Source organism: Syngnathus scovelli, chromosome 9 (assembly GCF_024217435.2).
Source record: "Syngnathus scovelli strain Florida chromosome 9, RoL_Ssco_1.2, whole genome shotgun sequence".
Taxonomy (NCBI): domain Eukaryota; kingdom Metazoa; phylum Chordata; class Actinopteri; order Syngnathiformes; family Syngnathidae; genus Syngnathus; species Syngnathus scovelli.
In genome coordinates, this window is record NC_090855.1 from 9783863 (window position 1) to 9792405 (window position 8543).

The 8543-nt window shown below is 37.9% G+C and overlaps 1 long non-coding RNA gene across 1 annotated transcript; it reads right to left on the reverse strand.

The window, feature by feature from the left end:
• Positions 1-1351: 1351 nt before the first annotated feature.
• Positions 1352-6763, reverse strand: LOC125975043 (uncharacterized). The gene is made up of 3 exons (XR_007483840.1): positions 6643-6763; positions 2288-2453; positions 1352-2197 (listed from the first exon to the last, which is right to left on the reverse strand). It is a non-coding gene; the product is annotated as an uncharacterized lncRNA (long non-coding RNA).
• Between the last annotated feature and the right edge of the window lie 1780 nt (positions 6764-8543).

The following is an 8543-nucleotide window of genomic DNA, read 5'->3' on the forward strand; positions in this document are numbered from 1 at the left end:
TTTAATTTTGTTTTGACATGGGCCTCCAAGCCATCTAAAACACATGGACCTAGTATGCCATACAAGTTTATTTCACATAAGTAGCTTCTTTTCAATGGGAGATATTTTTTTGAATATTCATCATGAATGCAAATATGCAAAATGCAAATATGTATATACTATTATACACAAATAGGATGTTTGGTGGTATGGCAGGTAAAAATTAAGATCAAGAGTAAAAGTAAAGACATTATTGTTAACTCATAACAACTTGTTCTCACAAACACAGCAGATAGAATAGGAAAGGTGGTGGCCTTCAATTAAAGGTTTGATGCAATGGAACTCCAACCTTTAAATGTCTTTCATAACATCATAGCATGCATTACAATTCTGTATTTGCCGATTATCTGTGCTGTAAAATAAAACAAAACAATAAGCAGTTACTTTTATTGTTCACACTGACCTCCATTCATTCAGAAAAGCATTTGAAGTGTATCTATTTTGGATCTCGAGTTGAGAGGCTGTAGGTAGTGGAACTAACTCAATAGCTCTTCAATTTCCTTGTTTATTTCTCTTGTATTGTATGTTTTTGGCAAGCAACATCATGAACGCTGCACTTGCGAGATTCCAATTTCAACAACCTCGTAGTGGTCGGTTCACTCTATTCCTTTCACTCATCTACTAACGTCACACAAAATGAAGACTGTTCAACGAGAGCAAATGAAACTGAGCTACTTATGGGGTATTGATTAATGCAAAGGACTAAAAAGGTGATACACACTATTGAAAAAAATAATTTGCTTAAGTTATCTTTCATTCATTCACTTAAATTGCTTAAGTCATCTTTCATTCATTCATTCATTAAACAAATTATCCTCGTGAGGGTCACTGGCATGCCTATCACAGCAATCTTTGGGCGTTCGCCAGCCAATCGCAGAGCAAATACAGACGAACAAACATTGTAATATTATGAATTAATCATATTAATCTAAATGATCATGCTAATGACTTTTCACAATAATGAATAGTAATGATTTACTGTAATAAGGCAGAAAACAGAGGAATGTCATAATGCAAAATTTCTTTAAATCAGTGCTTTGGCTATATTATCAAATGATCACTTCTGCAAAATTCCAAGGAAATCACAGTGTCCCAACACTGTCGAGCTACTTTTACAACTAGCCCGTGAGCTACTAATGTAGTTTTGGCGCACCACTGCTGCCACCATGTTGTTGAGCCCTGCTACTTTGAGTCAGTTAGTTCAGGTCAGGAAAGTTGTTCCTGTTCTGTTTAAGCTGTAGAGACAGAAATGCATACTAAAATGGCGCAGCAATTAGCCAGCTACAGATGTAAAAACAGAGCTACACTGATGTCAGTGAAACACACACCATCTATCCTTTATTATCCCAGCACATGATCTAATTACACATGTACATATTCTAATGTAAATATGCAGCAGAGAACCCATTGACTCCCCATCAACATCTAGCATTAATTTGCTCTTGCATCTGCATTTTCATAAATGGTGTGGTTAGTATGCCATATGCTTTCTTTGTGCTGAGTATTCGGTCATGTGGAGGTTCACCGCGACAACAAAGTGCAGACAAGAGGCAGGTGGACCCAAATGCACGGAAGCAGGAGAGTTAGATTGCAAGGGTAAATTTTGAAAAAAATAATAAACAAAATAAAAAATGGCAAGCAGAGTTATTAAACAGGATGCAAAAGTCATACTATTATATTTTCGAAAAAACTAGGCCAAAACAGAGAAACTAAAAATCCAGAACAACAAAAACAAAGGCCAACAGAGACAGCACTACAAATGACAACATGACATAACATATGACAGTGATCAGACAGAAATAACAGAAACCACAAAATAAATACAAACAAATTGGCTTAACAACGAGGCACATGTGCAAAACACACAAGTGACTGAAGATTGAGAAAAGAGGAGCAGAACTGCGTTGACCAGTTGGTGATAGACATGACAAGGAAACTCAGGAGCGCAAAACTCCCAAAAGCAAAACCAAAAGAAGACCAAAACACAAAAACCACCCCCAAACCAACTCGTAACAAAAACAGATCGTGACAAATCCATCTCTAGCGTCCCCACAAAGTTAGCACCTGAGTTGAAGTGATGACTTTGAGGAGACCACAATGACATTTGATTGCTCAGAAGTGAAGTGAGTTGAGAGGATCAGTGTGGGATGTCTTTCTCCTGTGGCAGTGTGGAACAAACATAAATCTTCTTCAACAATCTATTTTCCATCATACTTATTCACAAGGGACATCTCAAAGTGGTCCTTACCCTTTCTGTCAATGGTTGCCCTCATCCATCAATTTCATCGAGAATTATACCCCAGATCGATGTAGTTCACGGCCGGTAAGCATTTGTTGAAGAACAGAAAAGGTGGTTGGGAGGATATGTGTTGCTTCTCCTTGTTAAGATCTGCTTACATTGTGTTGCTGCTTGCCTGAAAAAAAACAAAAAAAAACATTTGAATCATCTATTCATTTTATTGAGACTAAAGAATGAATGCACATAAACTATATAATTGATGTTCTGATGCTGACATTCATTGTCTTATAGAATAAATCTTAAAATCATTAAACAAACATGCGGAGCATGCTTAGAAAACAGAAACACATGGCTTTCATTTAGTCAACTTTGTACTACTAATACTAATGATGCACATTTACAGGAATGGGAAAAACACATAGGTCAGTAGACCTTATGCTTCCACTGCCCTTGTGCTCTGCTGCTGTCAGCAGTGATTATTCAAATAAAAAAGATGTTTAACCTGCATAGAAGCACAACCAATAATGAGTGTGAGGGACAAGTCCTTGTCTAGGCATTATAGAATATTTAGCAATGCCATTACACACCCTGTGACAAAGATATTCAGGTTGAATAATGGAGCTCCAAAGAGCTTTAGCACAATGCATAATTGCCCCTGCTGAAATATTGATGAATTAAATTAGGGGGTGGGATCAAATTCATAAATCAAATTACAGTACCCTTTACTGCTGTACTCTTAGCTGATCACTCTTGAAGTCTCTTTATAAATTACAGAGGGCGGCTAAAGTAAATGAAGTAGGCATGATTATGTGTATCTTCTCACTCCTGCATTGTCTTTGATTAATTTTTTACAACGGCAACCATTAGCTACAAAGTAATACCAGTTAAGTCTCAGTAAAACTGAATTATTAAATCTGTCAGGCAATATCCTATTACAGGGTCCCTATGAATAGTTGATTTGATTTTGCACAATTGACAAGGCTTATCGTCTGCTCACATCACGACCATTTAATGCAGTTGCTTTTCAGTGGGATCTAATCGCCTGTCATAAGTGCCTGGTGCAAAGACCAGTCCAAGAGAGGGCTTAGTCATATTAACTCTTAGGAAACACTTATGCGGTTACATTTGCAGCTTTCTAATAACTTCTACTACTAAAAAATGGTATGAACAATTCTGACTTTGCAACTATAATAATTAGGGAGCTGGGATAAGCTCCAATACCCTGTGACACTGTAGGAGGGAAATGATTGAGCAAATTGTCAATTGTCTTCTATATATATATATATATATATATATATATATATATATATATATATATATATATATATATATATTTTTTTTTTTTTACGTTGGGAATTTGGAATGGAATGACAGAATTAACACTATAGTGATCATTGTGCTTGTAGCTTGCCAGGATGTAGCGCTGCATCACAACATTAGAGGTGTTTTCACAGTTGGACAATAATTCAAAACAAATAGAATTATGAATGGAAATGATTAGAAATACACAAATGTTTATTGCTTCTACTGGTATATGACACAATGATGACACATACCTTGTACAGGTGTATCTAAAATTGTAATGGATGAATGTAGTGAAAACAGAAAACAAAAGAAGCATGTGTGACACAAGATTAGAAACATCTGCCGTGTGGTCATCCAACCTTCATTTTAGTTGTAAGTAGCAAAGGAATAGATTAACATAACTAACACTTTTTTCCCTTTACACAGCACAAATGTATTCCGATGCTCATATTAGTCCTGAATATACAAATCACTCTCCGAGTCACACAAACACACACTTAAGACATTAAGTCTGCTTTGTGGACCGGGCCCGTGAGGGATATTGGCATGTACATGAGATTGATGAAAATTACTTAGAGAGCATTTATTTCCTCTAATACCACTGAAAGAAGAGTGTGCACTCAGGAGATATTTGATCTGAATTAGGGAAACTGATGAAGCAATTGATTAATTGGAATCCAACCCATCAGTCACCGGAGCCATCAGCACCATCATTTACATTGCAAACAATCAGCTGATGGCCCAATAGGACACTGAGTATTAATACGCAGAAGTCAATGTGATACTGCCATGTCACCACCAACCCTTATTGACAATCACAATGACATCTTTAAGCCCTATCGGATCAGATTGCACATATTTCGGGATTCCCACACTTATTCAATATATCTTATGCATTTTTAATCGGATGTGGAGGGGGGGGCGGGGGGGTTGAGCTGTGGAGATTTATCCTTTTTCTTTCTTTGTGGCCAAACACAGGAGAAAGACACAATCAATTTTCTTTTTTAAATAATTGCTATCCTCCATCTTGTGCTTTGCTGATGTCAGGTATATAATGCCATGCCTCACTAATCTAATCAATGACTTGACAACTAACAAATTATCTTTCAAGTGAAGAAAATGTCAGAATCATTCTGAAGTATACAGTGTTCAAGTCAAGTGGGGCTCATATACAGTAGAATCTTACAATACTGTTGGTATTCACAGGGAATGAATAGATCAAATGAATTAGGGGTTATATTGTAATAAAAGAAAATGACACTACATGCTTGTTTATTACTGTACTTTGCATTGGTAGACAACTGTACTGTGTCATGTAGCTCAATAATGAACAAAACCCATTACAAACACCTGAACGTAGATGAAGCCTTTTACACGACTTGGAACACAGCCACAATAATAACCGCGTTGTTAAATTATTACTCAGGTTAATTAGCCACTACTAGCCATTACCCAATCCACTACCTCCCACCCTGACAGTGTCAAAAACACAGCAATATTCTCCCATAATGGCAAAAGCAGAAAATATACAGCTTGCACAGTTCCTGTATGGATGGCATTGTATTGGGATACCTTATATATTGACCAGGAGAATACAATCATTGATGAATGTGATTACTATTTTGAGATGGAGCTAGATTGTGACATCATCAGGAAGAAACTTTTCATGACGAGCTTCTTACATGACCACTATAACGCAGGCAATGTCTGATTACAGGAAAATAAATAAGGATGTCTTTCACTGATAGAGTTGCCACATGCCCAATCTTTATTTCTACAGACTACAAATGGTTATCTCATGCTTTGGCACATGCCCACAGTTGCAAACATGAACCACACGTCAGGTTATATGATTCACTGAAGCCACTTCTCCAGTAGTCATTACAGAGGCCTATCATTGCACCATCAAGCCCTCCTTCCAATGACAGTGCTGACGTTTTCCCACTTGGACCGAGCCTCCATCTGACAGCAAAGCCAGGAATGCACCGACACCCACCCTCCCCACCCCTGATCGTCCTTCCTTCCCTTCCTTGCTTCCCTCTCTCTAACATTTTGCTGAAGTTTGTCATTAGATGAAATAGCACAGTGTTGTAATGAAATCTACAGGCCGCATCGATAGTGTTTTACTGGTGCCAGTTTGTTTTGCTCAATTTAGCTGTATGGCGTTCAGCACAGCAGTACTAATAATGTTTGTCCTTGACTGCTATGTGAGGATAATCTTACTAGTAACATACACAACTCTCAGATTATATCTTTACATTAAATAAGCACCTTAATGGTCACCATTCAGCATATCAACTGTTCAATGATGATTTAACTGATTAAAATTTGTGACCAATATATTTAGTTGTTTAGTTTTACAATTAGGAACAAGCACATTTGGACTTATATATTAATTATATGCATTTCTGTGTGCTGTCAACAAGGCAAATTCAAAAAACAATGAAGAGTTGTGTTGTTGTTTTTTTGGGCAATTTGCTCTTTAACTCATTTTGTTGTGGTAATGTTTACCCATTGTTTTATATGAATTAGTAATAGCAATTTATGGTAAACGTTCTTCTTCCACTGCAAAGTTTATTGTAGCGTAATTGCTTTGTCTGTTTTGTGTGAAAATTAAAATGGCAAATCCCAAAACCAGTAACTGGTTGGGCTTGTTGGATTCTTGAATTAGATGGGCTTTTTTTTTTTCTCTAATTGTTGTTTATAAAAAAAATATATATATATATATATATATTGGGTTTGATGAAAACTGCTGAAAACTCTCCTCTTCTTTCCGTGTGCTGTAGAAGATGAAATAATCCATTGCATGAAAAGGGAGGGGTCACATCAAGACTTTTTATGTGGTTTTACTGGTGTTAATTTAGACTACGTAAAAGAATAATCGTCAATTTATTGTAAACATATGAAGCTTTCGCACTTTAAAGGCATTAATTCATCCACCAAAGAATCCATTTGGCTTTCACTCAATGACGAAGCAACGTTTCTTTTTTTTTTCAGCCTGAGACAGTGAAAAATCTCCCACACTTGACCAGCCTCTTGATCATAAAGCAGCATCTTACCAGCTGCCTCCTAAAACCCATGTGGAAGATTCATTCCTGCACAATCTATTCCATTAGAGCAATAGGCCGACCTATGCAAAGCCTCTTTGCTCCATTCTGATAGCGGTGCTTGTTTACCTCTGGTTTGCTGTCAGCTGTGGCAGAGTGTATCGCATTTTATGCTCCGGGCAGGAACACTGATTGAAAACTACTTCACCCCACTATGATTTCTTTTTTAATTAAACTTTTATATTTAGTTTAATTCACATCTTTCTCCTTCCTCACAACTTCATTAATCAGTTTTTATGAGTTGTTTGAGCATCCCTGGAAATCTCGGCACCTTTTTTTATATGCACAGGTTTGCCTAGTTGTAGGCCCACCTAGAAAGTAGCTGTATGGCAAGTTAACTAGGTCCTCTGTCACCTTTGCATAATCCTCTAATTAGGTAGCAGAGGCTGAAGAAACAGCCAACAGGAACCGCAGTAGACAGGCTTCGTAGCAAAAGAACCATTCACTCAGTGTGATCATTTCCTCCAACGGGTGTCAAAAACACCCCTGGTCTGCTTCTCATCAAACTGCCTGTGCAGAAATAGGAAGTGAAATTCTGAGCACAAAGATTAAAGTTTTTTGCTACCACTGTTGGCAGCTGCAAATGCCCTAAAGATAAAGTTTATCCGGCCTCATGTGCAAAACTGTGCTTGGGGTCATTTATCATTTATATATACAAATAGAAAAATGAACTTGTTAATATCATACGAACAACGCAAGAAAGAACAGAACAGGTGTAATACACATGGGCAATTGGAAACAGCCTTGCACCCTGAATTGTTCGTCTGTCTGAAAAAGGTGCTGATAAAATCTTTGATAATATGATTTTAACGTGTTTAATGAGTAATTATGTTTAATGATTTCTACCATGATTCAGAGGGCTTGTCATACCTGTGAATGCAGGCCGATATTATCCACCACGCATGACCCCAGAGCATGTCTGGCTTTGACCAAATGCACCATAATCACATTAATGAACCTGTGCCGTGAGTTAGACCTACTTTTTTTGCAACCAGATTTGTAGATGCGCCGGAGGGTGAGGCAGAAATGCCCAGTGAGGCGTAGGGCCTCTAGTAGATTCACAAACATGGCAAACTAAACCATTGCCCCGCATGAAAATGACAATGTGCTGCTTTTTGTCACCAAATCATCAAGTGCATCGGGGACAAGGCTGCTTCGTGCTCTGGCACGTCCAGATGAGCGCAGTACGGCCCCAAACTAGACTTGCGCTGGTACCAAAATGGAGTTTTGCCTGTTTTTACACCAGTCGACCAAAATAGGGCCCTTACTGTGTAATTTATCAAAATGTGCTTTTTGTTCACTCTCCTTACCCATTTAACCACCCCCTAGTAGATACATACAGTATGCATACATCACGTGAGTCCATAAATGTGCATTTAAACATATGTAACACACCCAGTCAATCCAAGCTCTGGTGCCAAGTTGCCATCTGGTCAGAACATGATCATCATATGCAATCTGCCCATTCCGGCTGGCACTGATTCACTAGAGCAACATTCCAATTACCATCATCATGCCAATAGTAGAGCACAAATCCAAACAAGCAACACCCCACAATGAGATCCACCGGTACAGTGCACGGGTGAAGCAATCACAAGATAAATGTGTCAATGTAATAGAGCTCTATAGTTAGATGCATTTATAAACCTAGCCCATGGCTTGGCATAACAATTGCTTTTATGTTGCTCCAGGCTGAACACAAATCATATAGTGAAAGGTTTCCCTCATGTTACCACAAATCATCTATAAACATTATCATATTGATTAGGGTTGTAAATTCCTGACCTTTTAAATGATCAATAGGCAAAAATAGCCAATGGCCTCCTACAATGCGCCCATAGCTGCTATACATG